The sequence below is a fragment of the Tachypleus tridentatus genome, chromosome 1 (assembly GCF_004210375.1).
Source record: "Tachypleus tridentatus isolate NWPU-2018 chromosome 1, ASM421037v1, whole genome shotgun sequence".
In the NCBI taxonomy this organism is placed as follows: Eukaryota; Metazoa; Arthropoda; class Merostomata; order Xiphosura; family Limulidae; genus Tachypleus; species Tachypleus tridentatus.
This window is the reverse complement of record NC_134825.1, coordinates 166,051,399-166,075,735: the sequence shown is the minus strand read 5'-3', so window position 1 is coordinate 166,075,735 and position 24,337 is coordinate 166,051,399. Positions and strand designations below refer to the sequence as shown.

General features: G+C 31.0%; 1 long non-coding RNA gene across 1 annotated transcript; it reads left to right on the top strand.

Moving 5' to 3' along the window:
* The first annotated feature begins 3,479 nt into the window (after window positions 1-3,479).
* LOC143256704 (uncharacterized) lies at window positions 3,480-23,863 on the top strand. The gene is made up of 2 exons (XR_013031445.1): window positions 3,480-4,006; window positions 23,598-23,863. It is a non-coding gene; the product is annotated as an uncharacterized LOC143256704 (long non-coding RNA).
* The last annotated feature ends 474 nt before the right edge of the window (window positions 23,864-24,337 follow it).

Sequence of the window (24,337 nt, the reverse complement as noted above, 5' to 3'; positions counted from 1 at the left end):
GTGGTGTTTATCAAATTATTTGGTATATTCTTTAAAAATGTTTAACATTGTTGTGGTGTTTATCAAATTATTTGGTATATTCTTTAGAAAAGTTTAACATTGTTGTGGTGTTTATCAAATTATTTGATATATTCTTCAGAAAAGTTTAACATTGTTGTGGTGTTTATCAAATTATTTGGTATATTCTTTAGAAAAGTTTAACATTGTTGTGGTGTTTATCAAAGTATTTGGTATATTCTTTAGAAAAGTTTAACATTGTTGTGGTGTTTATCAAATTATTTGGTATATTCTTTAGAAAAGTTTAACATTGTTGTGGTGTTTATCAAAATATCCGTATAGATGAATGCAGCTAACACTTTGTTATTTTCAGTATCCATATAAACACAGCAGTTTAACCATTGTTATATTCACTCATCATACGAGCACATAGTTTAAATATTTCTGTTTTTGTGCTTACAAAAACTTGTTAGGTAATGGTTTTAGTAGTTAGAACAAATGAAAATGTTGACGAATAAATTTACTTAATATTGTTGGCTTGTGTATTCTATAAGGCAGGATGGTGTTCCACTGTTTGATCCTAAGAAAAGAGCTCTTACCAAGTACGTTTAATATCCAGCCTAGAATGGATGTGTAATCTATAAGATAGAATGGTGTTCCACTGTTTGATCCTAAGAAAAGAGCTCTTACCAAGTACGTTTAATATCCAGCCTAGCAACGCTGTGTAATCTATAAGATAGATTGGTGTTCCACTGTTTGATCCTAAGAAAAGAGCTCTTACCAAGTACGTTTAATATCCAGCCTAGCAACGCTGTGTAATCTATAAGATAGATTGGTGTTCCACTGTTTGATCCTAAGAAAAGAGCTCGTACCAAGTACGTTTAATATCAGCCTAGCAACGCTGTGTAATCTATAAGATAGATTGGTGTTCCACTGTTTGATCTAAGAAAAGAGCTCTTACCAAGTACGTTTAATATCCAGCCTAGCAACGCTGTGTAATCTATAAGATAGATTGGTGTTCCACTGTTTGATCCTAAGAAAAGAGCTCGTACCAAGTACGTTTAATATCCAGCCTAGCATGGCTGTGCAATCTATAAGATAAAATGGTGTTCCACTGTTTGATCTGAAAGAGAAAAACTTTATCATGTATTCATACTGTCCAGTCACAATATAAAATATCACGCCGGTTTCTGTATATCTAGAAACTTGACGTTTACGTATTAGGCTGGAAAAACAGGTTCCGAACCAGTTATTTCCATTAATTTCAGTGATCTGGTGGTAATTCCTTCAAAATAAACATCATTAAGGTTAGGAGACAACAGGCGAAATAATAGAAGTTCCATGGCCATAGAAGAGAAAATTTCAACATTTTCTAAGCCACTTTATCTGTCAGATATATACCTCTTTTGATGTATTTTTAAGCATCAGAAACATGATATTTCTCAGAAAACGTCTTTATATCTTTCTCTGCAGCATTTGACCAGACCAGTAAGCATGCGTACAGGGGTGTAATTATATGAGTATTTCTTAGAATAATCGTGTGAATCATGATTTAATTAACTTCTTATTGTATCAAGGGAAGTAAACATAGACAATATCTATAATGTACATAGGAGACTGATCAAATATATAGTTTTATCTTTGAAAAAAAAATGTAGGAATACATTACGAGCATAATAGAAAATGATGAGTTGAATTTTTAGTACGAACATTCGAAAGAGGTTTGAAACATCTAGGTTAAATATACAGGTACTCAGCATGTTAACATTTATTGTTGACTTAAAAAGCTGTTCGTAGTTTCGCCTCAGTCCTTTTGAACTATCACCAAAGACAAAGTCTGCTACTGACGTTAGGGCAGAAGTTTGAATACCTTCTAGGAAGTTAAGAAATATCTATGTAGGGAGATGCATGTCCATCTATCTGTTTAATAAAAACAAGTATTCGGAGCTGGCTTAAACAATTTTGACCAAGTTTTGCAAACGAACTTAGATGGACGTCCCAAAGATCAAGTTTAATCGGTTCGAGTTTTGGTAGCCATTTCGATATACCGCTTTAACGTCGCGAATGACTTTCATAGGTCTTTTGGCATGCCATATTGGGATTATAAAATCCCTAAGTTCTCACTTCTATGAGTTTAATAGACATTTACATTTTAACCTTGGCTAGTGTCTTTCTATCAGTGAACAGAATACACACATACACATTAGACACTTAGGTCTGGCATGCCCAAGTAGTTAGAGCTCACAAACAGCGAGTCGTGAGTTAGAATCTTTGTCCCACCAGCTATGTTCGTCCTTTTGGACATAGGGGCGTTATAAAGTAATTATTCGTTTGTAAGAAAATAATCCACAAGCTGGCACTGGCTGATGATGGCTAGCTGCCTTCCCTCTAGTCTTACACTACTAAATTAGGGACGGCTAGCGCAGATAGCCCTCGTGTTGCTTTGCGTGAAATTCAAAGAAACAATAATTTTTTTCCCGTAATATTCACAAAACCAGAGAAATAAGTGTTACAATTTATTATTAGTGTTCACAAGCAAGTCATCTTGCTACATCTGGCTTGATTTTGTTTTTTTTTCTCAACGACTTAACAAGGATTCTCAGAGGTTCTTTGACATGAATGTTACGTCTGGCTTGATTTTGATTTGGTTTGTTTAAAACTTCGTGCAAAGCTAAACGAGGGCTATTTGCACCAGAGGCTGTAATTTAGCAGTGGTAGACTAGAGGAAAGTCAACTGGCCAACATTATTGACTGTTAATTCTCGGGCTACTCATTTACTAACGACTAGTGGGATTGATCGTCACATTATTACACTCCATGTCTGAAAGGGCGATCATGTTCGATGCTACAGGGATTCGAATCGGTGATCTTCAGATTGAAGTCGAGTGCCCTAACCACCCTTTGGTCTTGTGCCTTAACCACCCTTTGGTCTTGTGCCCTGACTACCCTTTGGGCTTCTGCCCTAACCACCCTTTGGGCTTGGATGAGAGAGACATGAAATAAAGGGAATCTGGCGTTGTAAATCCTATCCAGCTTATTCTTTGATAGATTGTTTAGGCAGGGTATTCATGATAAAACTTTTACAATGGACAGTAACTTCCTGTTGTGGAGGCACAAATGTAGAGGACAACATTTCGAAAGTCTTTCGTCTGAAGACGAGAGGCCGAAGACAATCCAACTTGAACTTTTATTTGACTTCTAATAGATTGATCTTTTCCATGCAGCCACCACTGATGTGATTCCTGTGTAACTGACTTCCTAGCAGGTATTGAATAAGTGTGTTTTCAGGGAGAGTTGAGTAAAAAATCTGTAAATAACATGAATCAAAATATTCGATGTATTTTAAATTGCATGAGAAATAAACAGATTGGACACACCTCATGGCAGTGAAAACGAACTTTACTTATGACACAACATAGACGTACACAAGTGGACGATCGCTTCTACCAGATATATATCCAGATGTCAGTTCCCAGATGAATATCTGTTGAACAGATGAAAGCCAATTAAAACTGACAGAAATAAAATAATTCATTTTCCAGGAAAACTCGTTTTGTTTGTGGGTTTTTTCTCGATACAAACACCACGTGACTGGTCACTTTCTCACAACGTTTGTCAAGTAGAACAAAGAGATTATTGATTGGAAATAATATTACAATCTTGGCTCTGCATCAGTCAGTGGTGCTAATAGTTATATACCTACTACTCTCTACCAGTAAGTCTAAACTAGTAGTGATATACCAGCCACTCTCATCCAGCAAGTCTAAACTAGTAGTGATGTACCAGCCACTCTCATCCAGCAAGTCTAAACTAGTAGTGATATACCAGCCACTCTCATCCTGCAAGTCTAAACTAGTAGTGATATACCAGCCACTCTCATCCTGCAAGTCTAAACTAGTAGTGATGTACCAGCCACTCTCATCCTGCAAGTCTACACTAGTAGTGATAAACCAGCCACTCTCATCCTGCAAGTCTACACTAGTAGTGATATACCAGCCACTCTCTACTAGTAAGTATACCCCAGTAGCTATATATCACTCAGGAAATACTAGTAAGTCTTTACTGGAAGCTTTATACCAGTCATTCTGCATTATTAACTCTGAATCAATAATTCTATACCGGTCATTTTGTACTAATAGTTCTAAACCAACCATTCTATATTAATAGTTCTATACTAGTTATTCTGTACTAATAGTTCTATACTAGTTATTCTGTACTAATAGTTCTATACTAGTTATTCTGTACTAATAGTTCTATACTAGTTATTTTGTACTAATAGTTCTACACTAGTTATTCTGTACTAATAGTTCTATACTAGTTATTTTGTACTAATAGTTCTATACTAGTTATTTTGTACTAATAGTTCTATACTAGTTATTCTGTACTAATAGTTCTATACTAGTTATTTTGTACTAATAGTTCTATACCAGTTATTTTGTACTAATAGTTCTATACTAGTTATTTTGTACTAATAGTTCTATACTAGTTATTCTGTACTAATAGTTCTACACTAGTTATTTTGTACAAATAGTTCTATACTAGTTATTTTGTACTAATAGTTCTATACTAGTTATTTTGTACTAATAGTTCTACACTAGTTATTCTGTACTAATAGTTCTATACTAGTTATTTTGTACTAATAGTTCTATACCAGTTATTTTGTACTAATAGTTCTATACTAGTTATTTTGTACTAATAGTTCTATACTAGTTATTCTGTACTAATAGTTCTATACCAGTTATTTTGTACTAATAGTTCTATACCAGTTATTTTGTACTAATAGTAATACACTAGTTATTTTGTACTAATAGTTCTATACTAGTTATTTTGTACTAATAGTTCTACACTAGTTATTTTGTACATATAGTTCTACACTAGTTATTTTGTACAAATAGTTCTATACCAGTTATTTTGTACTAATAGTTCTATACTAGTTATTTTGTACTAATAGTTCTATACTAGTTATTTTGTACTAATAGTTCTATACCAGTTATTTTGTACTAATAGTTCTATACTAGTTATTTTGTACTAATAGTTCTATACTAGTTATTTTGTACTAATAGTTCTACTAATAGTTCTACACTAGTTATTTTGTACTAATAGTTCTATACTAGTTATTCTGTACTAATAGTTCTATACCAGTTATTCTGTACTAATAGTTCTACACTAGTTATTTTGTACAAATAGTTCTATACTAGTTATTTTGTACAAATAGTTCTATACCAGTTATTTTGTACTAATAGTTCTATACCAGTTATTCTGTACTAATAGTTCTATACTAGTTATTTTGTACTAATAGTTCTATACTAGTTATTTTGTACTAATAGTTCTATACCAGTTATTTTGTACTAATAGTTCTATACCAGTTATTTTGTACTAATAGTTCTATACTAGTTATTTTGTACTAATAGTTCTATACTAGTTATTTTGTACTAATAGTTCTACACTAGTTATTTTGTACTAATAGTTCTATACTAGTTATTCTGTACTAATAGTTCTATACCAGTTATTCTGTACTAATAGTTCTACACTAGTTATTTTGTACAAATAGTTCTATACCAGTTATTTTGTACTAATAGTTCTATACCAGTTATTCTGTACTAATAGTTCTATACTAGTTATTTTGTACTAATAGTTCTATACTAGTTATTTTGTACTAATAGTTCTATACCAGTTATTTTGTACTAATAGTTCTATACCAGTTATTTTGTACTAATAGTTCTATACTAGTTATTTTGTACTAATAGTTCTATACTAGTTATTCTGTACTAATAGTTCCATACCAGTTATTTTGTACTAATAGTTCTATACCAGTTATTTTGTACTAATAGTAATACACTAGTTATTTTGTACTAATAGTTCTATACTAGTTATTTTGTACTAATAGTTCTACACTAGTTATTTTGTACATATAGTTCTACACTAGTTATTTTGTACAAATAGTTCTATACCAGTTATTTTGTACTAATAGTTCTATACTAGTTATTTTGTACTAATAGTTCTATACTAGTTATTTTGTACTAATAGTTCTATACCAGTTATTTTGTACTAATAGTTCTATACTAGTTATTTTGTACTAATAGTTCTATACTAGTTATTTTGTACTAATAGTTCTACTAATAGTTCTACACTAGTTATTTTGTACTAATAGTTCTATACTAGTTATTCTGTACTAATAGTTCTATACCAGTTATTCTGTACTAATAGTTCTACACTAGTTATTTTGTACAAATAGTTCTATACTAGTTATTTTGTACAAATAGTTCTATACCAGTTATTTTGTACTAATAGTTCTATACCAGTTATTCTGTACTAATAGTTCTATACTAGTTATTTTGTACTAATAGTTCTATACTAGTTATTTTGTACTAATAGTTCTATACCAGTTATTTTTTACTAATAGTTCTATACCAGTTATTTTGTACAAATAGTTCTATACCAGTTATTTTGTACAAATAGTTCTATACCAGTTATTTTGTACAAATAGTTCTATACCAGTTATTTTGTACTAATAGTTCTATACCAGTTATTCTGTACTAATAGTTCTATACCAGTTATTTTGTACTAATAGTTCTATACCAGTTATTCTGTACTAATAGTTCTATACTAGTTATTTTGTACTAATAGTTCTATACTAGTTATTTTGTACTAATAGTTCTATAATAGTTATTTTGTAATAATAGTTCTATACTAGTTATTTTGTACTAATAGTTTTATACCAGTTATTCTGTACTAATAGTTCTATACTAGTTATTTTGTACTAATAGTTCTATACCAGTTATTTTGTACAAATAGTTCTATACTAGTTATTTTGTAGAAATAGTTCTATACCAGTTATTTTGTACTAATAGTTCTATACTAGTTATTCTGTACTAATAGTTCTATACTAGTTATTCTGTACTAATAGTTCTATACAAGTTATTCTGTACTAATAGTTCTATACTAGTTATTTTGTACTAATAGTTCTATACCAGTTATTCTGTACTAATAGTTCTATACTAGTTATTTTGTACTAGTAGTTCTATACTAGTTATTTTGTACTGATAGTTCTATACCAGTTATTTTGTACAAATAGTTCTATACTAGTTATTTTGTAGAAATAGTTTTATACCAGTTATTTTGTACTAATAGTTCTATACTAGTTATTCTGTACTAATAGTTCTATACTAGTTATTCTGTACTAATAGTTCTATACAAGTTATTCTGTACTAATAGTTCTAAACTAGTTATTTTGTACTAGTAGTTCTATACTAGTTATTTTGTACTAATAGTTCTACACTAGTTATTTTGTACAAATAGTTCTATACTAGTTATTTTGTACTAATAGTTCTATGCTAGTTATTTTGTACTAATAGTTCTATACTAGTTATTCTGTACTAATAGTTCTATACTAGTTATTTTGTACTAATAGTTCTACACTAGTTATTCTGTACTAATAGTTCTACACTAGTTATTTTGTACTAATAGTTCTATACCAGTTATTTTGTACTAATAATCTATACCAGTTATTTTGTACTAATAGTTCTATACCAATTATTCTGTACTAATAGTTCTACACTAGTTATTCTGTACTAATAGTTCTACACTAGTTTTTCTGTACTAATAGTTCTATACTAGTTATTTTGTACTAATAGTTCTATACCAGTTATTCTGTACTAATAGTTCTATACTAGTTATTTTGTACTAATAGTTCTATACTAGTTATTTTGTACTAATAGTTCTATACTAGTTATTCTGTACTAATAGTTCTATACTAGTTATTTTGTACTAATAGTTCTATACTAGTTATTTCGTACTAATAGTTCTACACTAGTTATTTTGTACTAATAGTTATATACTAGTTATTCTGTACTAATAGTTCTATACTAGTTATTTTGTACTAATAGTTCTATACCAGTTATTTTGTACTAATAGTTCTATATCAGTTATTCTGTACTAATAGTTCTATACTAGTTATTTTCTACTAATAGTTCTACACTAGTTATTTTGTACAAATAGTTCTATACTAGTTATTTTGTACTAATAGTTCTATACTAGTTATTTTGTACTAATAGTTCTATACTAGTTATTCTGTACTAATAGTTCTATACTAGTTATTTTGTACTAATAGTTCTACACTAGTTATTCTGTACTAATAGTTCTACACCAGTTATTTTGTACTAATAGTTCTATACCAGTTATTTTGTACTAATAGTCTATACCAGTTATTTTGTACTAATAGTTCTATACCAATTATTCTGTACTAATAGTTCTACACTAGTTATTCTGTACTAATAGTTCTATACTAGTTATTCTGTACTAATAGTTCTATACTAGTTATTTTGTACTAATAGTTCTATACTAGTTATTCTGTACTAATAGTTCTATACTAGTTATTTTGTACTAATAGTTCTATACTAGTTATTTTGTACTAATAGTTCTATACTAGTTATTCTGTACTAATAGTTCTATACTAGTTATTTTGTTCTGATAGTTCTATACTAGTTATTTCGTACTAATAGTTCTACACTAGTTATTTTGTACTAATAGTTATATACCAGTTATTCTGTACTAATAGTTCTATACTAGTTATTTTGTACTAATAGTTCTATACTAGTTATTCTGTACTAATAGTTCTATACTAGTTATTTTGTACTAATAGTTATATACTAGTTATTCTGTACTAATAGTTCTATACTAGTTATTCTGTACTAATAGTTCTATACTAGTTATTCTGTACTAATAGTTCTATACCAGTTATTCTGTACTAATAGTTCTATACTAGTTATTTTGTACTAATAGTTCTATACCAGTTATTTTGTACTAATAGTTCTATACTAGTTATTCTGTACTAATAGTTCTATACTAGTTATTCTGTACTAATAGTTCTATACTAGTTATTTTGTACTAATAGTTCTATACTAGTTATTTTGTACTAATAATTCTATACTAGTTATTTTGTAGTAATAGTTCTATACAAATTATTCTGTACTAATAGTTCTATACTAGTTATTCTGTACTAATAGTTCTATACCAGTTATTCTGTACTAATAGTTCTATACTAGTTATTTTGTAGTAATAGTTCTATACTAGTTATTTTGTACTAATAGTTCTATACCAGTTATTTTGTACTAATAGTTCTATACTAGTTATTTCGTACTAATAGTTCTACACTAGTTATTTTGTACTAATAGTTCTATACTAGTTATTCTGTACTAATAGTTCTATAGTTATTCTGTACTAATAGTTCTATACTAGTTATTTTGTACTAATAGTTCTATACTAGTTATTTTGTACAAATAGTTCTATACCAGTTATTTTGTACTAATAGTTCTATACCAGTTATTCTGTACTAATAGTTCTATACTAGTTATTTTGTACTAATAGATCTATACTAGTTATTTTGTAGTAATATTTCTATACCAGTTATTTTGTACTAATAGTTCTATACCAGTTATTTTGTACAAATAGTTCTATACCAGTTATTTTGTACAAATAGTTCTTTACCAGTTATTTTGTACTAATAGTTCTATACCAGTTATTCTGTACTAATAGTTCTATACTAGTTATTTTGTATTAATAGTTCTATACTAGTTATTTTGTACTAATAGTTCTATACCAGTTATTTTGTACTAATAGTTCTATACTAGTTATTTTGTACTAATAGTTCTATACTAGTTATTTTGTACTAATAGTTCTATACTAGTTATTTTGTACTAATAGTTCTATACCAGTTATTCTGTACTAATAGTTCTATACTAGTTATTTTGTACTAATAGTTCTATACTAGTTATTTTGTACTAATAGTTCTATACCAGTTATTTTGTACTAATAGTTCTATACTAGTTATTTTGTACTAATAGTTCTATACTAGTTATTTTGTACTAATAGTTCTATACTAGTTATTTTGTACTAATAGTTCTATACTAGTTATTTTGTACTAATAGTTCTATACCAGTTATTTTGTACTAATAGTTCTATACTAGTTATTCTGTACTAATAGTTCTATACTAGTTATTTTGTACTAATAGTTCTATACTAGTTATTTTGTACTAATAGTTCTATACTAGTTATTTTGTACTAATAGTTCTATACTAGTTATTTTGTACTAATAGTTCTATACTAGTTATTTTGTACTAATAGTTCTATACTAGTTATTCTGTACTAATAGTTCTATACTAGTTATTTTGTACTAATAGTTCTATACTAGTTATTCTGTACTAATAGTTCTATACTAGTTATTCTGTACTAATAGTTCTATACTAGTTATTTTGTACTAATAGTTCTATACTAGTTATTCTGTACTAATAGTTCTATACTAGTTATTTTGTACTAATAGTTCTATACTAGTTATTCTGTACTAATAGTTCTATACTAGTTATTTTGTACTAATAGTTCTATACTAGTTATTCTGTACTAATAGTTCTATACTAGTTATTTTGTACTAGTTATTTTGTACTAATAGTTCTATACTAGTTATTTTGTACTAATAGTTCTATACTAGTTATTTTGTACTAATAGTTCTATACTAGTTATTTTGTACTAATAGTTCTATACTAGTTATTCTGTACTAATAGTTCTATACTAGTTATTTTGTACTAATAGTTCTATACTAGTTATTTTGTACTAATAGTTCTATACTAGTTATTTTGTACTAATAGTTCTATACTAGTTATTTTGTACTAATAGTTCTATACTAGTTATTTTGTACTAATAGTTCTATACCAGTTATTTTTTACTAATAGTTCTATATAGTTCTAGTTCTACTAGTTATTCTGTACTAATAGTTCTATACTAGTTATTCTGTACTAATAGTTCTATACTAGTTATTTTGTACTAATAGTTCTATACTAGTTATTTTGTACTAATAGTTCTATACTAGTTATTCTGTACTAATAGTTCTATACTAGTTATTTTGTACTAATAGTTCTATACTAGTTATTCTGTACTAATAGTTCTATACTAGTTATTTTGTACTAATAGTTCTATACTAGTTATTTTGTACTAATAGTTCTATACTAGTTATTCTGTACTAATAGTTCTATACTAGTTATTCTGTACTAATAGTTCTATACTAGTTATTCTGTACTAATAGTTCTATACTAGTTATTTTGTACTAATAGTTCTATACTAGTTATTCTGTACTAATAGTTCTATACTAGTTATTTTGTACTAGTTCTATAGTGTACTAATAGTTCTATACTAGTTATTCTGTACTAATAGTTCTATACTAGTTATTTCTGTACTAATAGTTCTATACTAGTTATTCTGTACTAATAGTTCTATACTAGTTATTCTGTACTAATAGTTCTATACTAGTTATTTTGTACTAATAGTTCTATACTAGTTATTTTGTACTAATAGTTCTATACTAGTTAGTTATTCTGTACTAATAGTTCTATACTAGTTATTTTGTACTAATAGTTCTATACTAGTTATTTTGTACTAATAGTTCTATACTAGTTATTCTGTACTAATAGTTCTATACTAGTTATTTTGTACTAATAGTTCTATACTAGTTATTTTGTACTAATAGTTCTATACTAGTTATTTTGTACTAATAGTTCTATACTAGTTATTCTGTACTAATAGTTCTATATTCTGTACTAATAGTTCTATACTAGTTATTTCTGTACTAATAGTTCTATACTAGTTATTTTGTACTAATAGTTCCAGTTATTTTGTACTAATAGTTCTATACTAGTTATTCTGTACTAATAGTTCTATACCAGTTATTTTGTACTAATAGTTCTATACTAGTTATTTTGTACTTAGTTCTACTAGTTATTTTGTACTAATAGTTCTACACTAGTTTTCTGTACTAATAGTTCTATACTAGTTATTCTGTACTAATAGTTCTATACTAGTTATTCTGTACTAATAGTTCTATACCAGTTATTCTGTACTAATAGTTCTATACTAGTTTATTTGTACTAATAGTTCTATACTAGTTATTTTGTACTAATAGTTCTATACTAGTTATTCTGTACTAATAGTTCTATACTAGTTATTTTGTACTAATAGTTCTATACTAGTTATTTTGTACTAATAGTTCTATACTAGTTATTCTGTACTAATAGTTCTATACTAGTTATTCTGTACTAATAGTTCTATACTAGTTATTTTGTACTAATAGTTCTATACTAGTTATTTTGTACTAATAGTTCTATACTAGTTATTCTGTACTAATAGTTCTATACTAGTTATTTTGTACTAATAGTTCTATACTAGTTATTTTGTACTAATAGTTCTATACTAGTTATTTTGTACTAATAGTTCTATACTAGTTATTCTGTACTAATAGTTCTATACTAGTTATTCTGTACTAATAGTTCTATACTAGTTATTTTGTACTAATAGTTCTATACTAGTTATTTTGTACTAATAGTTCTATACCAGTTATTTTTGTACTAATAGTTCTATACTAGTTATTCTGTACTAATAGTTCTATACTAGTTATTCTGTACTAATAGTTCTATACTAGTTATTTTGTACTAATAGTTCTATACCAGTTATTTTGTACTAATAGTTCTATACTAGTTATTCTGTACTAATAGTTCTATACTAGTTATTCTTGTACTAATAGTTCTATACTAGTTATTTTGTACTAATAGTTCTATACCAGTTATTTTGTACTAATAGTTCTATACTAGTTATTTTGTAGTAATAGTTCTATACCAATTATTCTGTACTAATAGTTCTATACCAGTTATTTTGTAATAGTTTTATACTAGTTATTTTGTACTAATAGTTCTATACTAGTTATTTTGTACTAATAGTTATTCTGTACTAATAGTTCTATACTAGTTATTTTGTAGTAATAGTTCTATACCAATTATTCTGTACTAATAGTTCTATACCAGTTATTTTGTACTAATAGTTCTATACTAGTTATTAGTTCTATACTAGTTACTAATAGTTCTATACTAGTTATTTTGTACTAATAATTCTATACTAGTTATTCTGTACTAATAGTTCTATACCAGTTATTCTGTACTAATAGTTCTATACCAGTTATTTTGTACTAATAGTTTTAAACCAACCATTCTGTACTAATAGTTCTATACTAGTTATTCTGTACTAATAGTTCTATAGTAGTTATTCTCTACTAATAGTATTATACCAGTCATTCTGTACTAATAGTTCTAAACCAGCCATTCTGTACTAATAGTTCTAAACCAACCATTCTGTAGTATTAGTTCTACACCAGTCATTCTGTATTACTTAGTTCTGTAGCAGTCTTCTAATAGTTTGTCTGTAATCACTCGTTGTGTCTGTTCACATTAGTATTTTATACAACTTTCAGATACCTTTCTAATTTTCACCAGTTTTGTGAATATTATTAATCCAACATCTCTTATTCGTGTTCCAAGCTCTTTCAGTATAAACCAAGAGTTTGATTTAAATAGTTTTTGATTTTATAAGAACGGCCCGGCATGGCCAGGTGGGTTAAGGCACTCGACTCGTGATATAAGGATCGCGGGTTCGAATCCCTGTCATACCAGATATGCTCACCCTTTCAGCCGTGGTGGCGTTATAATGTGACGGTCAATCCCACTCTTCGTTTGTAAAAAAGTAGCCCAATAGTTGGCGGTGGGTGATGATGACTAGCTGTCTTCCCTCTCGTCTTACACTCCTAAATTAGGGACGACTAGCGCAGATAGCCTTCATATAGCTTTGCGCGAAATTTAAAATAAACAAACAAACGTATGAGAACTGTTTCCCGCCCAGCATGGCCAAGAAGTTTGGGGGCTCGACTCGGAATGCGAGTACTGTTGGTTCTAAGTCTCGTCACATCAAACATGCTCCCATCTTACAGCCGTGGGGACGTTATAAACTACGGTCAATCCCACTATTCGTTGGTAAAAGAGTAGCCTATGAGTTGGCGGTGTCTTTAGTCTTAAAATGTTAAATTAGGGTCGGCTAGTGCAGAGAGCCCTCAAGTAGCTTTGCACGGAATTCAAAAACATCGGAAACAATATCTGCGTACCAACAATTACGTACCAATAACTTACACGATGAGATTACGTACAAACTCTGTACACTGACTATGTACCAAAGCTTTATATCACTGGGCCTGTATCAATGAACTATCACCAACAAGTTAGTAGCACCAGAATGTTTGCACCATCACATTTCCTAACACTTTGTTTATTCACCATTTCTTGATAGATTCCGAGCTTCTACGTTATTAATTAGACCAATTATTGTTCATGTGTTGTAACGGGTTACTTACACTGTGTAACTGGTCAATCAGGGCGGGAAAGTAGTTAAAGTGCGACGTTTTAAAAGTCGGGTTATATGCACGTGTTAGTTTGTAATAAATTACTGGTAATAGTTACAATAAGATAAGAATTTGCCAGATAAGCCTTATATATATAAACATAAATCAATTTACAACTACCATAATCTTAAGTGTTAAAAACAGATAATATTCGAAGGACTTTTTTAGTTTTTATGTTATCTGACTGTTGCCAAAACTGTTGTCGTTTGCTGAATGACTGCCGTTTTTTAAATATTAGGCTTAAGACCACGAAATGTTTAAATAAGTAATATTAAATATTAAATAATAATATCGACCAATCTGGAAGTATTTCATGTTCCGTAATGAACTTGTATTCTGCGAGACCAACTAGAAGTACATCTCTTTGTCCTGAAAATATCGAATAACGTAGTGAATAACATACGTCGGAAGAAGGTGACACGCACATCTACAAATAAACATATACATACACTGAAAGAACCAGGCGTGGCCAGTTGTCAGTGTGACCAATCCGCGAATCAGAAGAGCCGTGTTCATGTTGCGTTTTCTTGTTATTTGGGACAGAGAGCCCTATTCCACCATTAGATTAAAATTCACAATGATGTTTTGCCCATGATTTCTTAAACAATACCCCGTCGCGCCAAACATGCTCGCCCTTTCAGCCGTGGGGGCGTTATAATGTGACAGTCAATCCCACTATTCGTTGGTAAAAGAGTAGCCCAAGAGTTGGCGGTGGGTGGTGATGACTAGCTGCCTTCCCTTTACTCTTACACTGCTAAATTAAGGAGGGCTAGCACAGATAGCCCTCGAGTAGCTTTGTGCGAAATTTAAAAAAAACAAACAAACTAACTAAAACAATACGCTACAGTCATCGATGTTTACAACTCTACAAATCAAGTTTTGATACCTGTGGTAGACAACACACTGTGTAACTTTGAATTGTAAACAAATAAGTTTTTGTTTACTGATATTTAATTATTTCAAATAAAAAATAAATCACCAATATTTGTGATAACGTAAATAAACTCTAGTAGCTTATAGCCTAAAATTGATAATTTGCGGATAAAACAGAAAAGACATTTTGTGTTTATTACGTGTCACCGGATAACAAACTCATTATGAAGGAATATGAGGTTGTTTTCGTCGAGTTTTGACCGAAGAACAACAATCAGTAGGTTTTTACGGGTTTGTTTACTAACTTATAATTTTTCGTAATTCAGCAAGCCGTTATCTCATTTCATGCACGTGGTGACAATTCGTGTCAGTGTCGGGGGTCACTGTCCTGAAAACTGATTCCGAAGTTTGTTTGTATTTATATACGTGTATTATTTCTCTCTCTCTGCAACATAATTATAGTGTTTGTTTACACGTGTTACTTGGGGTTACATGGCTTCCATCAATGGGCCAGTGAAACTCCTGTCACAATGTATCGCAAGTGGGTTAGTAGGCCTCAGTGGAATTCTATTTCGAAATATTAATGAAATCATAATTGAATGAATTTTATAAGTACGATGAAAATTGTTTTACAACAATGAAATAAATAATATCTTATATCTAAGCGTAACCTTACATTCAACATTAAAACCTTAAACTCGTGGGTTTTCCTGGTATATTGAAGTTTGAAGGTGCTTCGTCAGGTAGCGCTCGCTTTAAGTATGGTTTGGTTTGTTTTGAATTTCGCACAAAGCTATACAAGGGCTAGCCGTCTCTAGCAGTGTAAGACTAGAGGGAAGGCAGCTAGTCATCACCACCCACCGCCAACTCTTGGGCTACTCTTTTACCAACGAATAGTGGGACTAACCGAAACATTATAACCTCCACGGCTGAAAGGGCGAGCATGTTTGGTGTGACAGGGATTACAACCAGCGACCCTCAGCTTACGAGTTGAGTGCCTTGATAATGCTCTATCCTGTATAACTATATGCGTTTTGAAATACATAACTTAATGTGGACAGTGACCAGTTAGTTTATACATAACTTTATGTGGACAGTGACCAGTTTGTTTTCCATAACTTAATGTGACAGTGACCAGTTAGTTTATACATAACTTTATGTGGGCAGTGACCAGTTTGTTGTTCCATAACTTAATGTGGACAGTGACCAGTTAGTTTATACATAACTTAATGTTGACCATGTTTTTCCATAACTTAATGGACAGTGACCAGTTAGTTTATACATAACTTTATGTGGGCAGTGACCAGTTTGTTGTTCCATAACTTAATGTGGACAGTGACCAGTTAGTTTATACATAACTTTATGCGAGCAGTGACCAGTTTGTTGTTCCATAACTTAATGTGACAGTGACCAGTTAGTTTATACATAACTTTATGTGGACAGTGACCAGTTAGTTTTGTTGCATCGCTGTTTGCCGCGTCATGATAAATGTTATGTTTAAAATAATAACTGTAAATGAAAGTGTTTTAAATTTAACTGCAGAAACGAAATGTGTTGTTTTTTCTAACAAAACCTATTTCGGTATTCATAACGCAATTGTTACTTTGCTACAGCGGTGTTATAAAAGCAAGAATGTAATAAATTTCTAAAATCAAGCATTTCATAGATAATTTGATATCTGTACACTGGAGGTTGACTGGTCTTTGCTTGCATAAACGTATGAATTCTGTTAGCGATAAGTTCTGTGGATAAATACTAGAAAAACACCTTTTCATTTACAGGAAATGAATAAAACGACCCGGCATGGCCACGTGGGTTAACTCGTAATCCGAGGGTCGCGGGTTCAAATCCCGGTCGCACCAAACATGCTCGCTCTCCCAGCCGTGGGGCGTTATAATGTGACGTTCAATCCCACTATTCGTTGGTAAAAGAGTAGCCCAAGAGTTGGCGGTGGGTGGTGATGACTAGCTGCCTTCCCTCTAGTCTTACACTGCTAAATCAGGAACGGCTAGCACAGATAGCCCTCGAGTTGCTTTGTGCGAAATTAAAAAACAAAACAAAAACTCTTCGAAATAAGCTTTCTATATGGGGCTAAAACATTCAGTAAACTTGGAATAACTGCTTAATGAAGAGATATTATTTTTGTTTTTAATTAAACATAAAGCTACGCAATGGGCTATCTGGGATGTGCTCACCACGGGTATCGAAACCCGGTTTCTAGCGATGTGAGCCCGAAGACATACCGCTGTGTCACTAAGGGTATGAAGGGATATAATAAATAAGTATCTTCCAGTTTAAGACTTTAACAAAGGTTTATGGCTGTTCTATATATTCACACACACATATGTATAAACACACCATTAGATTAATATTGACTTAACTTCCGTTACCTGAGAGACGATTCCATGTGAGTTTGTGCACAATGCTGCCTCAGCATTTTAAGTTTCACTTGTTGTCTGTTTGGTGTGATATTTAATAACTATATTGGTTAATGTTTCGCAAAAACGTCATAAACCTTAAACTAAAACGTCTATGTGGTTTAGACTGTATTGTATCTAGCAAAGAGATCAAATCCCAAATTTTAGAGCTATAAGTTCTCGAGCTTATCGCACGAAGTAGAGGATTTTTATGTTTTTAGTGCGGAGTTACACCAGTAACACAACTAACTCAGCTATATGCAATGGCTTTTTTTGTTGTTGTTATAATTTTTGGACTCCGTGAAGAAAATTCACGATACAATGGTTTCGCTGCTGCCATCTAGTGGAAATCAATTGCAATTCTTTAACAATAATAACTGCTACTTGTTTGTTTCTCTTTAAATTTCGCGCACAGCTACCTCGAGGGCTATCTGCGCTAGCCGTACCTAATTTAGCAGTGTAAGACTAGAGGGAAGGCAGCTAGTCATTACCACCCAACGCCAACTCTTGGGCTACTCTTTTACCAACGAATATTGGATTGACCGTAACATTATAACGCCCCCACGGCTGAAAGAGCGAGCATGTTTGGTGTGAGGGGGATTCGAACTCGCGACCCTCAGATTACGAGTCGCGTGCCTTAACCATCTGGCCACGCCGAGCCAAACTGCTACTTTTGAAAATTGTGCTAACAACACCTTAACCCAAATTGTATAAAGAATATTTCAGCTACTTAAAAATATCACCTGCATGGCAACAATTCAGAAGTTTTTATGTTTGATAATCCAACAAAGTATCATAACAAAATGAAGTTACACAATGACATTTGTATTGAACTTCTAATTTGACCATAACATTTGTTTATTAATCTCACTTGAAAGATTTATATTTAGTGTTAACCAAAAATATATGTTGTACACTTTTTTGTTTTTCATTTAACGAAATGTATGTTATTCTCATGAAGGAATATATGAAATGATTACGTAATTTTTCCTACAAAACTATACGAATAATGTCACGTAATTTGGAATATAGACAGCTCATAATTCTTTCTCTTTTCGTTTTCTTAAAGTAAGGCGAATTTATCCGTTATTTTTTGTGATTTATTTAAAAAAAACGAAGAAAAGGAAGACACAGGTGTCGCCCGTGTGTGTTTAATTAAAAAGCACGTGTTGAGTAGTGACGTGAAATTGAAAAAAAACTAAAAAAATCCACCCCCTCAGAAACTCTTCATTGGATTATTTGATGACAGAATGACGCTAAGTTCAACTTGTTATAGCGTCAAGATCCGGGATTCGATTACACGTGTACATAAGCGGTGGATGGAGTGCAGATAGCTCGTAATGAAGCTTTGCGTTACTACGATATAAAGAGTGTGATAAATTGTAATAAAACATCTGCCTGGCTCAACATGGCGGTGAGATAATGTGTTAGAGATATGTCGTAATAAGATTACTGTTTGAAGACGAGAGCGAGCCATTACGTCAGAGATATACTGTCATAAAATGGCTCCCTCAACAAAAATGAAATGAGTAACGGCTCTCGACATTTTTTTCTATTATACCTACCTGTCTTTCCAACAAACAAACAAACAATAGAAAACAAATAGTGGATTACAGATATGAAGTAATGAGATGTTTATCTTTCTGAATAATAAGACGGTGAGTATAGGTATGGTATATCAGTGAGTTATTACATTATAGACATGTTATAAGTGAGATTACACCCAGGTATGGTATATCAACTATAATGGTAATCAGTGAGTTATTACAGTATAGGTATGGTATATCAGTGAGTTATTACAGTATAGGTATGGTATATCAGTGAGTTATTACAGAGTAGGTATGGTATATCAGTGAGTTATTACAGTATAGGTATGGTATATCAGTGAGTTATTACAGAGTAGGTATGGTATATCAGTGAGTTATTACAGAGTAGGTATGGTATATCAGTGAGTTATTACAGTATATCAGTGAGTTATTACAGTATGGTATATCAGTGAGTTATTACAGTATAGGTATGGTATATCAGTGTTGTAGGTATGAGATCAGTGAGTTATTACAGAGTATAGGTATGGTATATCATCAGTAGGGTATATCAGTGAGTTATTACAGTAAACAGTGAGTCAGTGAGTTATTACATTATGGTATATCAGTATAGTATATCAGTGAGTTATTACAGTATAGGTATGGTATATCATGTTATAATATAGGATGGTATATCAGTACCCATCAGTCTCAACTATAAAACAGTGAGTTATTACAGTATAGACATGTTATAATGAGACACCCATCAGTCTCAACTATAAAATCAGTGAGTTATTACAGTATAGACAGTGAGTTATGTTATATATCAGTGAGTTATTACACCCATGAGTCTCAACTATAGGTAAACAGTGAGTTATTACAGTATAGACATGTTATAATGATGGACATATCAGTCTCAACTATAAAACAGTGAGTTATTACAGTATAGACATGTTATAATGAGACACCCATCAGTCTTAACTATAAAACAGTGAGTCATTACAGTATAGACATGTTATAATGAGACACCCATGAGTCTTAACTATAAGACAGTGAGTCATTACTTTATAGACATGTTATAATGAGATACCCATCAGTCTCAACTATAAAACAGTGAGTCATTACATTATAGACATGTTATAATGAGATACCCATCAGTCTCAACTATAAAACAGTGAGTTATTACAGTATAGACATGTTATAATGAGATACCCATCAGTCTCAACTATAAAACAGTGAGTTATTACAGTATACACATGTTATAATGAGACACCCATCTGTCTCAACTATAAAACAGTGAGTTATTACAGTATAGACATGTTATAATGAGATACCCATCAGTCTCAACTATAAAACAGTGAGTCATTACATTATAGACATGTTATAATGAGATACCCATCAGTCTCAACTATAAAACAGTGAGTTATTACAGTATAGACATGTTATAATGAGACACCCATCAGTCTCAACTATAAAACAGTGAGTTATTACAGTATAGACATGTTATAATGAGACACCCATCAGTCTCAACTATAAAACAGTGAGTTATTACAGTATAGACATGTTATAATGAGACACCCATCAGTCTCAACTATAAAACAGTGAGTCATTACAGTATAGACATGTTATAATGAGACACCCATCTGTCTTAACTATAAAACAGTGAGTCATTACATTATAGACATGTTATAATGAGACACCCATCAGTCTCAACTATAAAACAGTGAGTTATTACAGTATACACATGTTATAATAAGACACCCATCTGTCTTAACTATAAGACAGTGAGTCATTACATTATAGGCATGTTGTAATAAGACACCCATCTATCTGAACTATAAGACAGTGAGTCATTGCATTATTATAAACATGTTATAATAAAGCAACCATCTGTCTCAACTATAAAACAATGAGTCATTACGTTATAGACATGTCAGTTCATTATAGACATGTTGTAATAAGACACACATCTTTCTCAACTATAAGATAGTGAGTCATTATATTATACACATGTAATGATAAGACACCCATCTGTCTTAACTATAAAACAGTGAGTTAGTTCATTATAGAGATGTTGTAATAAGACACACATCTGTCTCAACTATAAAACAGTGAGTCATTACGTTATAGACATGTTATAATAAAACAACCATATATCTCAACTATAAGACAGTGAGTCATTATATTATAGACATGTTGTAATAAGACACACATCTTTCTCAACTATAAGATAGTGAGTCATTACGTTATAGACATGCAATAAAACAACCATCTGTTTGAACTATAAGACAGTAAGTCAGTTCATTATAGACATGTTGTAATAAGACACACATCTGTCTCAACTATAAAACAGTGAGTCAGTTCATTATAGACATGTTATAATAAAACAACCATCTATCTCAACTATACCACAGTGAGTCATTATATTATCGACATGTTGTAATAAGACACACATCTTTCTCAACTATAAGATAGTGAGTCATTACGTTATAGACATGCAATAAAACAACCATCTGTTTGAACTATAAGACAGTAAGTCAGTTCATTATAGACATGTTGTAATAAGACACACATCTGTCTGAACTATAAGACAGTGAGTCAGTTCATTATAGACATGTTGTAATAAGACACACATCTGTCTCAACTATAAAACAGTGAGTCAGTTCATTATAGACATGTTATAATAAAACAACCATCTATCTCAACTATAACAAAGTGAGTCATTATATTATGGACATGTTGTAACAAGACACCCATCTGTCTCAACTATAAGACAGTGAGTCAGTTCATTATAGACATGTTGTAATAAGACACACATCTTTCTCAACTATAAGATAGTGAGTCATTATATTATACACATGTAATGATAAGACACCCATCTGTCTTAACTATAAAACAGTGAGTCAGTTCATTATAGAGATGTTGTAATAAGACACACATCTGTCTCAAGTATAAAACAGTGAGTCATTACGTTATAGACATGTTATAATAAAACAACCATATATCTCAACTATAAGACAGTGAGTCATTATATTATAGACATGTTGTAATAAGACACACATCTTTCTCAACTATAAGATAGTGAGTCATTATATTATACACATGTAATGATAAGACACCCATCTGTCTTAACTATAAAACAGTGAGTCAGTTCATTATAGAGATGTTGTAATAAGACACACATCTGTCTCAACTATAAAACAGTGAGTCATTACGTTATAGACATGTTATAATAAAACAACCATATATCTCAACTATAAGACAGTGAGTCATTATATTATAGACATGTTGTAATAAGACACACATCTTTCTCAACTATAAGATAGTGAGTCATTACGTTATAGACATGCAATAAAACAACCATCTGTTTGAACTATAAGACAGTAAGTCAGTTCATTATAGACATGTTGTAATAAGACACACATCTGTCTGAACTATAAGACAGTGAGTCAGTTCATTATAGACATGCGACAATAAAACATCAGATTTACAATAGGTAATACAAATAAGTAGGCTTACTAAATATGGTTCGTAAGTTACTTAAAGAAATTAAAAGTTGATAATTAAATTGATAGGTTGGAAATATTAGATCAACCAATAGATCTATATCATAGCGGTCCTATAAATGTGGGTCATAGCCCCACGGGTTCACTAATATGTTATAAGATGCTTGTCACGATAACACAAGAAATAAATTAATTAGAGATAAACATTAATAAAGTATCCGTCCATCTCAGTTTGCAAAATATAATAATACGTAACTGCAGCACAACCTTTTGGTATTCATTATTCCAAAGTTACAGTATTTAAGCTTCGTTAACAATTTCCGAAATGTCTTTATTTACAAGATATCCAGTGCTACAGTCTCTAAGCAGCCACTTCAATACTTTTCCTGTTAGGTAAGATAAATGTTTAAGTATCAAACAAGTATATTTTCAAAACACGTAAATGAGATAGAAGTCTTCATAATGTCGGTATGAGGTAAAGGCAACTTTACCTTCTTTATCCTTCTTGGATGAGCACCCCAGTGGGTCAACTGTCAGTCGGAGAGCCTGTAGCTATATAAACTCTGGTTTCGATACCCGCGTTAGGAAGATCACACCTTATTCAGCTTTATGATATATGACTATATCATTTTTTTTGTATATCATGTGTTTTTTCCATCATTTTTATTCATATAAAATGTTCGTTTAGCTTGTTTTTATGAAGTTTCATCATGGAAGCACTGGTCCAGACAAGTGTTAGGGACTTTTGTTCTCACGTGACCTCGTGTACTTGCCTCTCTCTGCATTATTCACATCAGATGTCAGCCACTCTGTCCATAAAAATGTAAATACGTCCTTTTTGTTGCCAGAGTTGAAGACAGAGGTTTGTCCAGGCAGCGAATGTGAAGAAAGTGTCACTGGTCATGTGATAGTGACAGACAGAAAACTAAACTTTCTTTTAATCAGAAAATCTATTTTTCTAGTATATACTGTTTTATTTTCTAACTAGATGAGTTCTTTTTATTTTTTTTATTTTTAGATCTGCGGTTGTTTGTCTTAAGAGCAGAAAAACTTCAGTTCTACGCATTATATTAATAGACAGCCAGGGTTTGTGGTGAACGTTTACGTAAATAGTCACCATGTTTGTTTTTTGTTGTTGTTGCTGTTACACAACTAATAAAGAGAGTTTCACTTAATTTCAAACGTATACAGTTTGTTTATTTCTCGCTCATCGTAAAACTCAGTCAAATTTACAAACTCAATAAACTCCCGTTCGAACCTACTGTTATTAGCGAACCTGGCCGATGCTAATGTAGAAATCTTAACACACAACAGCTTTTTTATGCTTAACAACAAACAACCAAACACTCTTGGATGACGAACAAATACTTACACGTGGTTCAAAAATAAATATTCACCGGCTTTTATGGAAGAATTTGTATTTTAGTTGATGACTAAGAAAATATATTTATTCACAAGGAAATCATTAGGCTAAGGGCTATAACATCCTTGCCTTCAGGTCGACTTTAAGTACTAAACTAAACAGAAGGACGTTCCTCATTAGTCTAGGAGATTCTACTATATTTACACAAGAAAAAGGACCCCTACAGTACATACAGTATCACCGTCATAACCTGTTATTTTATTTTTTTAAGTTTGTAATATTTCTACTTTAGAACATTAATTGGAAGTAAACACCAACACCTATAATGTTCTTTTCCAACTTTCTCAAATATAAATCTAATACAGCACAAGGTATATGTAAACTGCACGAAAACA